Here is a 15,609-nt window from a genome sequence, read left to right on the forward strand (position 1 = left end):
TCATCGCATTTCTGTTCAGCTCGACGAGGCCTCCTCCTACGCAGACGCCAATGCGATACTCGAATGCCTCTACATACGGCCCATGAACGAAGTCTACGCACGACACATCTTCACCACTCGCCGCCAGCGCCCCGGGGAGTCACTAGATGACTACCTACGCGACCTCAAAGCCCTCGCACGCAACTTAATTACCAGGCCGTTACGGCCACTCAGCACATGGAACTCGCCGTACGAGACGTCTATGTGGCGGGAGTCCGGATGAATTATGTGAGACAGCGTTGTTCGAAAAGGGGGCCCAGGACCTGGACAACACGGTAAAGTTGGCCACCTCTCTGGAGGTTGCGTTTCAGAGCCTTTCTGCATTCCCAGCTGACCACGCGACCCCCTCGTGGGCCCCCGACCAAAGACTACCCCAGGCCTGTGCCGCACAGCCGCCCACCCATCATGGGGGGGCTACCCTGCTATTTTTGCAGCCAGTCTCAACACTCCCGACAGCACTGCCCGGCCCGCAACGCGAACTGCAGCAGCTGCGGGAGAAACGGATATTTTGCCTAAGTCTGCCTGTCCAAGTCTAAGAACTAAGAATGGGGTCGCCATCTTGGCCGTCCTCCCCCACGCGGCCCATCACGTGCGATCCATGGGGGCCGGAATCTTGGACAGCATCTTCCTCACCGCCCGCTCGACCAAAGGGGGCCGCCATCTTGGCCGCCATCTGCTACGCCGCTCGACGCATATGATCAATATGGACAGTCATCGCGGGGCCGCCCCAGCACCTCTGACCACGCCGCCGGCTACCCGCAGTTCGGTGCGGTCACCCTGGACCCGTCGTGACCCAAGCACCTCCGGAGCTCCATGGTGGCCGTCCTGGTAAACGGGCACGAGACACCTTGCCTTTACCACTCCGGGAGCATAGAGAGCTTCATTCACCCAGACATGGTAAGACGCTGCTCGCTCCCAATTTTCCCAGCGCAACAAACCATCTCCCTTGCCTCTGGGTCGCGCTCGGTGCAAATCCAAGGGTGCACTACTGCAACCCTAGCAATACAGGGTGCCGAGTACGCCAATTTTAAATTATATGTGCTCCCAGACCTCTGCACTCCTCTCCTACTGGGACTAGATTTCCAATGCAACCTCAGGAGCCTAACCCCAAGTTCGGGGGGCCCCTACCCCCACTCACCATATGCAGCCTCGCGACCCTAAAAGTCGACCCTCCCCCTCTCTTCGCAAACCTCACCGCCGACTGCGAGCCAGTGGCCACCAGAAGCAGGCGGTATAGCATACAGGACAGGACGTTCATTAGGTCCAAGGTCCAGCGTCTCTTGCGGGAGGGTGTCATCGAGGCCAGCAATAGGCCCTGGAGAGCTCAGGTGGTGGTCGTCAAGACCGGGGGAAAGTTCCGGATGGTGGTTGATTATAGCCAAACCATTAAGCGGTATACGCAACTCGATGCGTACCCCCTTCCCCGGATTGCAGACATGGTAAACCAGATCGCACACTACCGGGTGTTCTCCATGGTGGATCTGAAGTTTGCATACCACCAGCTCCCAATCTGCCCGGAGGACCGCCACTACGCGGCTTTTGAGGCAGACGACTGCTTTTTCCATTTCCTCCGGGTCCCCTTTGGTATCACGAATGGGGTTTCGGTGTTCGAAAGAGCAATGGCCCATTGGTGGAGCCCACAAGGTCAACAACATAATATAGCTGCAACACAATGGCAGAACATGATACTAATGCACTGGTGAATTCCAAGTACTATACATTCACCACATTCACCCCCGTCGGACTTCATTTTTTTTAACAGGGGGTGAATGTGGTGAATGTATAGTACTAGTAATTCACCAGTGTATTAGTATCATGTTCTGCCATTGTGTTACAGCTATGTTATGTTGTTGACCTTGTGGGCTCCACCTATGGGCCATTGTGTGGCTTCACCCACGGTGGGATATGTTGGGGCATGTACGGGCTCCGCCCATGGCTCCTCCCCTTGAAAGGAAATATAAAGAGCAGTTGACCTGTGGACGGATCACAGTATTGTACCCGTCGCAGGCAGGCACTGTTCTAAGCTGATTAAAACCTCGGTTTACTTCTACTTGTGTCTTTGAATGAATTGATGGTCACATCAATCCCATTTAAGTTCAGGAACATATTTACATTAGGTTTGTTCCCATGTTTTAATTTTTCAGCTTTTGTTGCCAGGAGACACAAGTTTAACGCAGCTTCACTTTGTGCAATAAATGTGTTTTTCTGTTGAGTAAAACCCTCATTAGCATTTTTAACAACTTCATGAAAGTTATGTCAATGAGGCAGCTGGGCTATACTATTTCAAAGCAGTTTTTTCCTTTGTTTCATCATGTACTGTTGTTATCTGCTCTCTCACCCTTTACTTATGAACATGCTTCAGGTGTAGGGTATGATCTGTTCATGTTTTACCTCATTCTTAAATCAGATGGCATTATCTTTCTTAAACTGCCAATAACACTTTGTTTTCAGTCTGGTGCTTCAATGTCCTTTCAGCATTAGCAGTTTGAATTTCTGACAAATTTGGAAACATTTCTCGTTGAAACAGCACATTTTGCAGCAGAGTTACAGGAATCTATTGATTTGTTGAAGCCTCTTGGTTCCCCCTGTCCAACTTCAGTTTTCACAGCCTTTTGACAAGTTTTCCTTGAAGCATATCCCAGGTCAGGTTGCTTCCTAATAAAACATCTCTACCATCAATGGAAAATTAGACACAGCCTTCATAATTACTGGACCAGAAATTAACCATGTCTTAAATTAGCTCTGTGCATTTAAACAGATAAACAATTTCTATCAATAGCTGGTATCAATAAATTCTTATTTCGCATATTTTCTGGAGGGAATGTTCCATCACCTGCAAAAGTCAGTGATTGTGTTGACCACATGTCTCTAAGGGTGGTAATGTGTTTGGCTGCCTCACCAGATGTAAGTGACAATACTAAGCTGAAAACTTTCATCATTTCCTGCACCCTCTCTCCCTCTAGTGGAGAACCTATAGTTTTGTTATTATTTTTACTCTGAAAGAATACCATCTGAAGGAACACTCGGCAATTTGCAAATGCTGCAGTCTTGCTTTTCCAGCATTCCACCTTTACATGTCATTTTATCAGACAAAAATAACGGGCGCAATTCAGCAGAATTTTGGGCGGGTTTGGTGGGGTGTTTTGCGTCGGCCACATTGGCGAGGTCGGGTCAGCCACATTGGCAAGATCTGTAATAGTCCCAAAAATGCGCCCCCACGAGATTCTCGATATGATATGCCTGGCTCCCTCGCCTTCTGAGTCGCCCAACGCGATTGCGCCATTTCCGAAGAGGTCATGGCTGACCAGCGTCAAACTGGCGCCAGGCCCGATTTTGACGTCAGAGTCGATTCTCCGTCCGATCGCTGATTATAAGAATCCCGCCCACTATTCTTAAATTCTTCCATTAGCACCACCTTTCTAAGATTTTCAAAAATCTTGTTCAAATTTTGTGGACCAATACCACCCATCAACTATCATATCCACTTCTCCAGCAAATTCTGCCAAAATCTGACTCTGTCTCTTCTGTACATTTCGAAGCTTCTGTCTGTCTGTCTGCCTCTGGCACTAACTCATATGCATTGTGAACAAGAGTTCAACTTACCCTTCTCTCTCTCTCTTTGGAATTCAAGTTCAAGCTTTTGCTTTACCCTTTCTTTCTCTCTTTTTCCTCTCTTTCCAACTTTATTTATTTCTCTTTTTTCCTTCGTTCCAATTCGAGTTTCCACATTTCTCGTTCCAAACCAAGTTGTTTCAATTGTAATTTAATTCTAGCTAACACAACTGGAGTGCTATCCTCTTGAAGGATCAATTGCTGAGCCAATACTTCAACAATCCCTTTTTTTTTTGCCCCTACTTTCCAGCTGTCCCTCACTTTCTCTGCCGCAGCCTTCCAATTAACTTTTTTCGCTGTTCTAAAGTATTAACAGAAATGTCATCTCTTCCCAGAAATGCATGAGTAGTGAACATAGCCTTATTGACTTTTTACAACATACAAGCAAAAGTAAATGTAAAATCTTATTCATTTAAACTGTGAAAATCTAGCGTACCTGTTTTATAGCCTGTGGATCTGTCTCCCATAAGAGCCCCCATTTTATTATGAGCCTTATAGAGACAGATAATCTTTAAGGAGAGATACCATGGCAAGTCTTCTAATATACTTTGATTCAAAGTGGAGAATACAAATTGGCCAAGAAAAAGCAATAGACCTGAGGATTGGGATCAGTTTAAAATTCAGCCAAGGCAGATCAAGGGATTGATTAAGAAGGAGAAATACAATTTGAAAGTAAGCTAGCGGTGAACATAAAAACGGACACGTTTCTATAGGTGTGGGTGTCATGGTGGCGCAGTGGTTGGCACTGCTGCCTCTCAACGCCAAGGACCTGGATTTGATTCCGGTCCTGAGTCGCTGTCTGTGTGGAGTTTGCGCGTTCTCCCCGTGTCTGCGTGGGTCTCGCCCCCACGGTTCGGGGATGTGCGAGGTAGGTGGCTTGGTCACGTTAAAAATTGCCCCTTAATTGGAAAAAAAATAATCTATTGGAATTCTTTGAAGATGTAAGAGGTGACCAGGGAGAACTGATAGATATGGTTTATTTAGACTTTCAGAAAATATTTGATAATGTCTCATACAGCAGATCACCAGTAAAGCGCATGGAATGACGGGTAGTGTCTTGAGATGGATAGAATGCTGGTTAGCAGTCAGGAAGCAAAGATTTGGAATAAATGGTCTTTTTCTGATTGGCAGGCAGTGATTAGTGGGGTACCGCAGTCATCTGTGCTAGGACCCCAACTGTTCACATTATATATTAATTTTTTGGTTGAGGGAACTAAATGTATTATCTCCAGATTTTCAGAAGATACAAAGTTGGGTGGGAGGGTGAGCTGTGAGGAAGATGCAGAGATGCTGTAGCGTGACTTTTGGTGGCAGCCAAGGAAGCACATTAGGTGGCTCCTGCTCAAGTTGGAATTGTTCTGGACCATTTACGGTTTTTGCAGGGGGCGATGCAGGTATAGGAGTATCGAGAACTAAGACTTTTCCTTTGGTAGGGAATGCATAGGACATAGCAAACCAGGGGTGGAACAAATAATGGGCAACAGTCAGACCAGGAGGACACTCTTAAGTGTGGCAGAGGGAAAGATGGTGGAGAGCTCTGTGGCGTTTGTCTACAAAATTATCAGGGGCATAGATAGAGTGGTTAGTCAGAGACTTTTTCCCAGGGTAGAGGGGTCAATTACCAGGGGGCATAGATTTAAGGTGCGAGGGGCAAGGTTTAGAGGAGATGTACGAGGTAAGTTTTTTCCACAGAGGATAGTGGGTGCCTGGAACTCGCTGCTGGAGGAGATGGTGGAAGCAGGGACGATAGTGACGTTTAAGGGGCACCTTGACAAATACATGAATAGGATGGGAATAGAGGGATATGTACCCCGGAAGTGGAGAAGATTTTAGTTTAGACGGGCAGCATGGTCAGCGCAGTCTTGGAGGGCCGAAGGGCCTGTTCCTGTGCTGTACTTTTCTTTGTTCTTTTGTTCATTGTTCACTCATTGATCTGACCAACATTGAACTGATTTCCAGCAGCAAGTCACTCTCTAGCAATTCCTTCATCCTTCAAGCTCTTGAAATTGGCTTTCCACTCTCACCAACATTCAGCTTGGTGGTCAACACACATACACATTTTCCCCCTTGGCTTGGCTCAGCAGAAGCTGTTTTTTTTGTCTGCCTCTCCCTGCCTGTCTGCACGTTTGTATCCAGCAGGACCAGCTGCTTCTCTTTTGTGTCAAGGTGTGAAAAGTGGAACTTGGGTGTCTATGGGTTTCAGGCCTGGGACTCCCATGACAAACAAATCACATGGGCCTGTTTATGGGCAGCGTTCATCATGATTTCATCATCTCCCAATCCAGGACATTTTGTTTTACTTTAAATCAAAAGGGAGAGTTTAAAACATAATCACTTTATAAAGTCTTACATCCATAACACTTTATTGGTTCCACATACTCTGAGGTTGGTTGTCAATGGGGAAGAGAAGTAATCCTCTGCAACTCGACATCCAGAGCTGCAAAGAAAGCAAGCACCACAGGACCAGCAGCTGAAGCATCCAGCCCGGGAATGACGTCAGGACACATTCCAGAGAATGGTTAACGGGATGAGTCCAGAAGGATGCACTGTGCAGTGTCCAGAGGCCTAGGGTCAGTTTTGTAGACCAATAATGAGTCCAGCATTAAAAGGAAACGAGGTTTTATTACAATAACTATTATTTCCACAGCACAAAAGATCCCATCCGGGCTCTCCTGTCGGTACCCAAACTGGCCGACTTTAGACAGAAGATAACTATATATGGTTCAGGGTTCCCCGCCCCCTCAGCCGGCGTGGAAGGGTCGGGGGGTGGCCTGTGGGCGGGGGTGGGGGGGGGGGGTTCTGACCCCGGGGGTGCCTCCAATGTGGCCTGGCCCGCAATCAGAGCCCACCAATCGGCGGGCTGGCCTCTCTGTCTGGGGGCCTGCTTTCTTCCGCGCCAGCCCCTGTAGCCCTGCGCCATGTTGCATTGGGGCCAGCGCGGAGAAGGGAGGCACCGCGGATGCGCGCGTTGGCGCTGGTGCCACTGCGCATGCACGGACCCCAGGATCACACGTGGGCGGCTCCAATGCAGTGCTAGGGGCCAGCATTGCTGATCCTGAGGCCGTGTTGACGCCGTCGAGAAACGTGAGGGCATTTCCGATGGCGTCAACACTTAGCCTCAGGATCAGAGAATCCCGCCTAAAGTATCAGCAGCAGACATGTGAGTCATATGCGATCCAATAGGACGAAGATTTTCATTGGTGATACCGGTCGTGTTATTTACCCTGGGGTAACACAGACTGTTACACGATGCAGATAAACGATAAAGCATACACCAAACAATAAGATTTTATTGAACTTCTGTAACAAAACACACAGCTGCCCGTGGGTTGACTCTCTACTACTTTAAATAAACTAATTCTAACTATCTAGACCAGGCTAGCTCTGATCCATGCGTAGAAGGTGTTGATAAATATGTACACCCTGACTGTCACTACAGTTGTCACCAGTGGAAAGAGGCAGAGTGCTGATGTCTTGTATGTTTTATAGTTGTAAGCCCCCCTCTTGTGTTCTGTCTGGTGATTGGTTGTGTTCTGTTCTGTATGTTGATTGGCTCACCTGGGTGTCTGTCACTGCCTGCTTTTACCTCATGATGTGCATGGGTGCATATTATGACATCCCCCTTTTTAAAAAACAATTGTCGGTAGCTTAGAGCATATCCGACATATTTTTAGAAGTAAATATTTACAGCAATTGGTGAGTGAATTCATATGTATATGCAAGGTGACTAGTGTGCATAAACATAACAATATATATACAAAGGAACTATTTATTAGTCCAGTCGTTAGGGCTGGCGTCGGATTCCTGTTGACCGCCTGAGAAGTGGAGGTGGGGATGATGGAGTCTTGACAGGCGGGTATGCAGTCAGATTGGTGGCCTTGTGGAGCGAGGTGTCCGGATAAGGCATAACGACAGCTGGAAAAAAGTGAGTTCCGGTGGTGGGCAGGCAAGTTTGCGTAATGCCCTTCTGTTGCACCTGACAATGGATCCATCAGCCATGTGAACCACAAACGACCTGGGAGCAGCCTGTCGAACAACAGCTGGAGCTGACCAGCTTCCACCAGACAACTTGATGTGAACAGCATCCTTCGGAGAGAGCATGGGCAGATCAGTAGCATGAGCATCATTTGTCAGCTTTTGCCGGATTCTGATTTGCTGCATCTTTTGCAGCACTGGAAGGTAATCCAGGTCAGGTAAATGAATGGCCGGAACAGTCGTCCGCAGGTTACGATTCATAAGGAGCTGTGCCGGAGACAGACCGTTGGACAGAGGGGTTGCCCTGTACGCCAGAAGAGCAAGGTTAAAGTCCGAAGCTGAGTCCGTAGCCTTGCAGAGCATTTGCTTCACGATATTGACCCCTTTTCCGACCTTCCCATTAGATTGCGGGTAATGAGGGCTCGAGGTGATGTGCTGGAACTGGTATTGCTTTGCGAAGTTGGACCATTCTTGACTATAGAAACAGGGACCATTGTCGCTCATAACAGTGAGCGGGATACCATGCCTGGCAAATGCCTCCTTGCAGACCTTTATGTCCTGGATGTTAGGTCGGACAGTTTCACTACCTCGGCGTAACTGGAGAAGTAGTCAATTATAAGGATGTAGTCACGCCCATTGGTGTGAAAAAGGTCAACTCCTACCTTAGACCACGGAGAGGTCACGATCTCGTGCTGCTGGAGCGTTTCTTTGAGCTGAGCAGGCTGGAAGCGCTGGCAGGTCGCGCAATTGAGGACCATGTTTGATATATCCTCATTGATGCCGGGCCAATAGACAGCCTGCCGGGCCCTGCGCCTGCACTTCGCAATACCGAGGTGTCCCTCGTGGATCTGCGTGAGCACCAAGCTCTGGAGGCTGTGAGGAATGACAATGAGATCCAATTTGAGGAGGATCCCCTCGACAACCGTTAGGTCATCCTTTACATTACAGAACTGGGCGCATTGCCCTTTCTGCCAGCCATTCATAAGGTGATGTACGACCCGCTGCAGAAGAGGGTCCTTGGCGGTCTCTTCTCAAATGATGACGAGTCGTTCGTTGAATGTCGGGAGGGTGCTGGCACACAATTGCACCTGTGCCTCAATTTGGCGTATGAAGTCTACCTGCTCACAGGGCGAGGTGATGGCACGCGACAGGGAATCCGCGATGATTAGCTCCTTTCCAGGTGTGTAAACCAATTCAAAATCATACCTGAGGAGTCTAAGGAGAATGCGCAGGAGCCTGGGCATCATGTCATTTAAGTCCTTGTGTATGATATGAACTAGGGGTCTGTGGTCAGTCTCTACTGTGAAGGTTGGCAGACCATAGACATAATCGTGGAATTTCACAATGCCAGTGAGAAGGCCCAGGCATTCTTTCTCTATCTGAGCATACCTTTGCTCGGTGGGGGTCATGGCCCTTGACGCATAGGCCACTGGAGCCCAGGATGAGGTGTCGTCCTTCTGGAGGAGCACCGCCCCAAAGCCGTCCTGGCTGGTGGCTGTGGAGATTTTAGTCTCCCGTTCTGAGTCAAAAAAAGCTAGAACAGGAGCGGTGGTTAGCTTCGCTTTCAACTCAAGCCACTCTGCTTGATATGTGGGTAGCCACTGGAAAGTGGTGGACTTCTTCACCAGATCCTGAGAGCCGTGGTGTGTGACGCGAGGTTGGGAATGAACTACCCACAAAAATTCACCATACCCAGGAAGCGGAGGACCGCCTTTTTGTCTTCTGGGGTCTTCATTGTGTTGATGGCCTGGACTTTGTCCGAGTCCGGTTGCACGCCCTGCTGGGATATCTGATCACCCAGAAACTTGATTGATGACATACCAAAGGAGTGTTTGGTTTTGTTTAACTTCAGGCCGTTGGCATGTATGCATCTGAAGATTTGTTGCAGACAAGAAATATGTTCCTCCGGGGTCGTGGACCAGATAATGATGTCATCAACATAAACCCGCACACCCTCAATGCCCTCTAGCATTTGTTCCTTTATTCTATGAAAGATTTCAGAGCCCAAAACGATACCAAACAGCATGCGGTTGTAACAATACCTTCCGAAAGGTGTATTAAACATGCAGAGCTTCCTGCTGGACTCGTCCAGTTGTATCTGCCAGAAGCCACGCGATGCATCCAGCCTTGTCAAGAATTTGGCCTGTGCCATCTCACTTATCAGCTCCTCCCGCTTCGAGATCGGGTAGTGTTCCCGCATAATGTTACGGTTCAGATCCTTGGGATCGATACAGATGGGCAGTTCTCCAGAGGGCTTCTTGACACAGACCATCGAGCTGACCCAGTCAGTTGGTTCCGTCACCTTAGATATTATACCCTGATCTTGGAGCTCCTGCAGCTGCGCCTTTAAACGATCCTTCAGAGGAGCTAGCACTGGGGTGATGCATGGATCACAGGCGTGGCATCAGGCCTGAGCAAAATTTGGTAGCAGTAGGGCAGCATGCCCATCCCACTGAACACATCCGGGTATTGCAATAGTAGCTCATCAATGTTGGCCTGAAGAGTGATGTTGGCAGAGGACATGGCATGTAAGCGCCGGACGAGATGGAGTAGCTTGCATGCATGGACACCAAGCAGAGAAGCTTTGCCGGGCTTGACGATCTCAAACCGCAAAGTGGCCTTGATGGCCTTGTTAGACACATGCAGGCAGCGCCGGCTCTAGGGTTGCTGGCGCCCCGGGCAAGCTGAACTTCGGCGCCCTTGGGGGGGGGGGGGGGGCTGGGGTGGGTGGGGGGGGGGCGGGGGCCGGGGGGGGGCCGATGGGGGAGGGGGGGCGGGGGCCGAGGGAGGGGGGGGGGCCGAGGGAGGGGCAGCGGGGCCGGAGGGTGGGGAAGGGCCGGGGAGGGGCGGGGGGGGGGACGAGGGTCCGGGAGTGGCGCGGGGGGGGGGGGGGCGACGGAGGCCGAGGAGGGGTGGGGGGGGGCTAGGCGAGGAGGGGCGGGGGTGGCGAGCCGCGGAGGGGAGGTGGGGGGGCGAGGTGAGAGGAGGGGCGCCGCCACTCGTCCGCAGAATCCACGTTGAGGCTGGGTGTGTGTGCTGCTGAATGTGGGGAGGCCTTGTCATGCATGGTAATGATGCCCACTCGATATGGGGACTCCGGGCACTTGTCCTCTGGATCCATGGCAGGATCAGGTTCCAAATTTCCAAATCCAGCAGCCCTTGCTGCACACTTTGAACGCGTCTGCGTTGGACTGGGATCGCTGGCCCACTATCGGAGGTGCAGACCTGCACAAGACCGCATAATGGGCAGGCTTCTTGCAGTGTAGACATCGCCTGCCTCTTGCAGGGGATTGCCGCTTTAAATGGGCGGTTGCCGCAGTTCGGGCATGTCATCATGTCGACGTCGTGACGCTCTGTGCGTCGTTGCACATGCGCAATGCGGTCTTCGGCCGCTTCGTTCTCCCGACCTTGGTGCACATGCGTGAGACCCCTGGAAAAGCGCGCGAAATGGCCGCCTTCATTGATGCTCAAGCATCGCATTCGGGCGATGGCCGCCCGGGAGGTAAGTTGGACCTGCTGTGCCGACTTAAGGCGGGAGTAGCAACTTTTCGCCTGTTCATGGACTTTACACGTCTCGATGGCTACTGGCAGGGTCATATTTTTTTTCAGGAGCTTCTCCCGCAGGGCATCGGAGTGGACAGCAAACACAATCTGATCCCTGATGAGGGAATCAGCGGTGACACCGTAATTCCAGGATTGCGCCAGAATGCGAAGATGAGTGAGAAAAGACTGGAAAGGCTCATCCTTACCCTGAAGGCGTTGCTGGAAGACATTGCGCTCAAAGGTCTCGTTCGTTTTGACTTCACAGTGACTGTCAAATTTGGCTAAGACAGTCTGGAACTTGGTCCTGTCCTCACCATCGGCAAAAGTGAGTGAATTGAAGATTTGGATGGCCTGGTCCCCCGCAGTCGATAGCAACAGCGCAATCTTTCTGGCATCGGACTCACTTTTGAGACTGAATTTCTGCTTGAAGACCCGCCAGTTGGCGCCAAGGTTTCCAGAGATCTGGATCTGTTCCATGCCGTTGGAAGGCACTCGCTGGTCGTCAGTGACTTCTTGAAGGTAACTTAGAAGAAGTAGCCAGTCCTGGTATCATGTTGTGTTATTCACCCTGGGGTAACACGGACTGCAACACGATGCAGATAAACGTTAAAGCATACACCAAACGTAGGCGTTGGTTCAATAAGATTTATCATATCAGAATTTACAGTGCAGAAGGAGGCCATTCGGCCCATTGAGTCTGCACGGCTCTTTTGAAAGATCACCCTACCGAAGCCCACACCTCCACCCTATCGCCATAACCCAGTAACCCTACCCAACAGTAAGGGCAATTTTGGACACTAAGGGCAATTTAGCATGGCCAATCCACCTAACCTGCACATCTTTGGGCTGTGGGAGGAAACCGGAGCACCAGGAGGAAACCGACGCACACACGGGGAGAACGTGCAGACTCCGCACAGACAGTGACCCAAGCCGGGAATCGAACCTGGGACCCTGGAGCTGTGAAGCAATTGTGCTAACCACTATGCTACCGTGTTGCCCACAAGATTTATTGAACTTCAGTAACGAAGCACATAGCTGCCTGTGGGTTGACTCTCTACTGCTCTAAGTAAACTAATTCTAACTATCTAGACCAGGCTAGCTCTGATCCATGTGTAGTAGTTGTTGATTGCTATGTACACCCTGACTGTCACTACAGTTATCACCAGTGGAAATAGGCCGAGTGTTGATGCCTCGTGTGTTTTATAGTTGGAAGCCCCCCTCTGGTGTTCTGTCTGGTGATTGGTTGTGTTGTGTCCTGTACGTTGATTGGCTCACCTGGGTGTCTGTCACTGCCTGCTTTTACCTCATGATGTGCATGGGTGCATATTATGACAATACCCAATGTAAATCAGCAATGCAACAGGTATAGGCAGACTATAAAAGAGCCTCCAAGAAGACTTTATGAGGGGGATCCAGTGGATGTGAATATGGTTTATTTAGACTATATACAAGATCAACGTGTAAATTAATGCACATGAGATTGGGGGTCATGTATTGAAATGGCTAGAAAATTGATTGACAGACAAGAAATAGGCAACACGGTAGCACAGTGGTTAGCAGTGCTGCCTCACGGTGCCAGGGGCTGGGTTCAATTCCAGCCTTGGGTGACTGTGTGGAATTTGTACGTTCTCCCCATGTTTGCATGGGTTTCCTCCAGGTGCTCCGGTTTACTCCAATCCAAAGATGTGCAGGTTAGAGTGATTGGCCATGCTAAATTGCCCCTTAGTGTCTCAAAGGTTAGGCGGAGTTACTGGGTAACAGGTATAGGGTGGGGAAGAGGGCCTAGGTAGAGTTCTCTTTCAGTGGGCCGGTGCAGATTCGATAGGTAGAATTGCCTCCTTCTGCACCGTAGGGATTCAATAGCAAAGAGTAGGAATAAATGTGTCTTTTCCAAGTGGAAGGCAGTGATTTGTGTGGTGCCGCAGGGATCAGTGCTGGGACCCAGCTATTCACAATGTATACAGTATTAATAATTTAGATGAAGTAAATAAATGTAATAGCTCCAAATCTGCAGATGAAACAAGGCTAGGTGGGAGGCGGAGCTGTGAGGAGGATGCAGAAATGCTTCAATGTGATTTGGACAAGTTGAGTGAGTGAGTAAAGGCAAGGCAGATACAGTACAATGTGGATAAATGTAAGGGTCCAGTAGGGAGGCAGGTAATTGTGTAAATAGAACATAGAGAACATAGAACATAGAACACTACAGCGCAGTACGGGCCCTTCGGCCCTCGATGTTGCGCCGACCTGTGAAACCATCTGAAGCCTATCTGACCTACACTATTCCATTTTCATCCATATGTCTATCCAGTGACCACTTAAATGCCCTTAAAGTTGGCGAGTCTACTACTGTTGCAGGCAGGGCGTTCCACACCCCTACTACTCTCTGAGTAAAGAAACTGCCTCTGACATCTGTCCTATATCTATCACCCCTCAATTTAAAGCTATGTCCCCTCGTGTTGGTCATCACCATCCGAGGAAAAAGACTCTCACTGTCCACCCTATCTAACCCTCTGACTATCTTATATGTCTCTATTAAGTCACCTCTCAGCCTTCTCCTCTCTAACGAAAACAACCTCAATTCCCTGAGCCTTTCCTCGTAAGACCTTCCCTCATACCAGGCAACATCCTAGTAAATCTCCTCTGAACCCTTTCCAAAGCTTCCACATCCTTCCTATAATGTGGTGACCAGAACTGCACGCAGTACTCCAGGTGCGGCCGCACCAGAGTTATGTACAGCTGCAGCATGGCCTTGTGGTTCCGAAACTCAATCCCCCTGCTTATAAAGGCTAGCACACCATATGCCTTCTTAACAGCCCTACTAACCTGGGTGGCAACTTTCAGGGATTTATGTACCTGGATGCAGAGATCTCTCTGTTCATCTACACTACCAAGAATCTTGCCATTAGCCCAGTACTCTGCATTCCTGTTACTCCTTCCAAAGTGAACTACCTCACACTTTTCTGCATTAAACTCCATCTGCCACCTCTCAGCCCAGCTCTGCAGCTTATCTATGTCCCTCTGTATCCTATAACATCCTTCAGCACTATCCACAACTCCACCGACCTTCGTGTCATCTGCAAATTTACTAACCCATCCTTCTACACCCTCTTCCAGGTCATTTATAAAAATGACAAACAGCAGTGGCCCCAAAACAGATCCTTGCGGTACACCACTAGTAACTGAACTCCAGGATGAACATTTACCATCAACCACCACCCTCTGTCTTCTTTCAGCTAGCCAATTACTGATCCAACCCGCTAAACCACCTTCAATCCCATACTTCCTTATTTTCTGCAATAGCCTACCGTGGGGAACCTTATCAAACGCCTTACTGAAATCCATATACACCACATCAACAGCTTTACCCTGATCCACCTGTTTGGTCACCTTCTCAAAAAACTCAATAAGGTTTGTGAGGTATGACCTACCCTTCACAAAACCATGTTGACTATCGCTAATCAACTTGTTCTTTTCAAGATGATTATAAACCCTATCTCTTATAACCTTTTCCAACATTTTACCCACAACCGAAGTAAGGCTCACAGGTCTATAATTACCAGGGTTGTCTCTACTCCCCTTCTTGAAAAAGGGGACAACATTTGCTATCCTCCAGTCTTCCGGCACTATTCCTGTCGACAAAGACAACATAAAGATCAAGGACAAAGGCTCTGCAATATCCTCCCTGGCTTCCCAGAGAATCCTAGGATAAATCCCATCTGGCCCAGGGGACTTATCTATTTTGACATTTTCCAAAATAGCTATAGATTGAGGGAGGAGAATGTGAAACGGGACCTGGGTGTCCTTGTACACCAGTCGCTGAAAGTAAGCATGCAGGTGCAGCATGCAGTGAAGAAGGCAAATGGTATGTTGGCCTTCATAGCGAGAGGATTGCAGTTCAGGCGCAGGGATACCTTGCTGCAATTATACAGATACAGTATAATGTAGATAAGAAACAGCTTCTTTAAAAAAACTGTTGTCAGAAATAACACTTGATCAAAAGAGGAAGCACTTCAGAGTTCATGGGCCCTGAAGACCTTTAAAAACAAACAAAGCATGCCCTCCTTTGAAAGAGCCTGGACCTGTCAATCAAGAGGCATGTAAAAAGGTAATAGACCGTGAAATTGTGGAGTCATAGAGGTGTACAGCACAGAAAAGGCCCTTCGGCCCTGATGCCTGTGCCACTCAAAAACAATCACCTCAGTATTCTAATCCCATTTTCCAGTACTTGGCCCATAGCTCTGTGTGCCTTGGCATCGCAAGTGCACATCTAAATACTTCTTAAATGTTAAGAAGGTTTCTGCTTCCACCACCCTTTCAGTCAGTGGGTTCCAGACTCCCACCACCCTCGAGGTGAAAAGATTTTTCCTCACATCCTCTCTAAACCTCCTGCCCCTTACCTTAAATCTATGCCCCCGATCATTGATCCGTGCACCAAGGCAA

The sequence above is a fragment of the Scyliorhinus canicula genome, chromosome 14, assembly GCF_902713615.1.
Source record: "Scyliorhinus canicula chromosome 14, sScyCan1.1, whole genome shotgun sequence".
Taxonomy (NCBI): domain Eukaryota; kingdom Metazoa; phylum Chordata; class Chondrichthyes; order Carcharhiniformes; family Scyliorhinidae; genus Scyliorhinus; species Scyliorhinus canicula.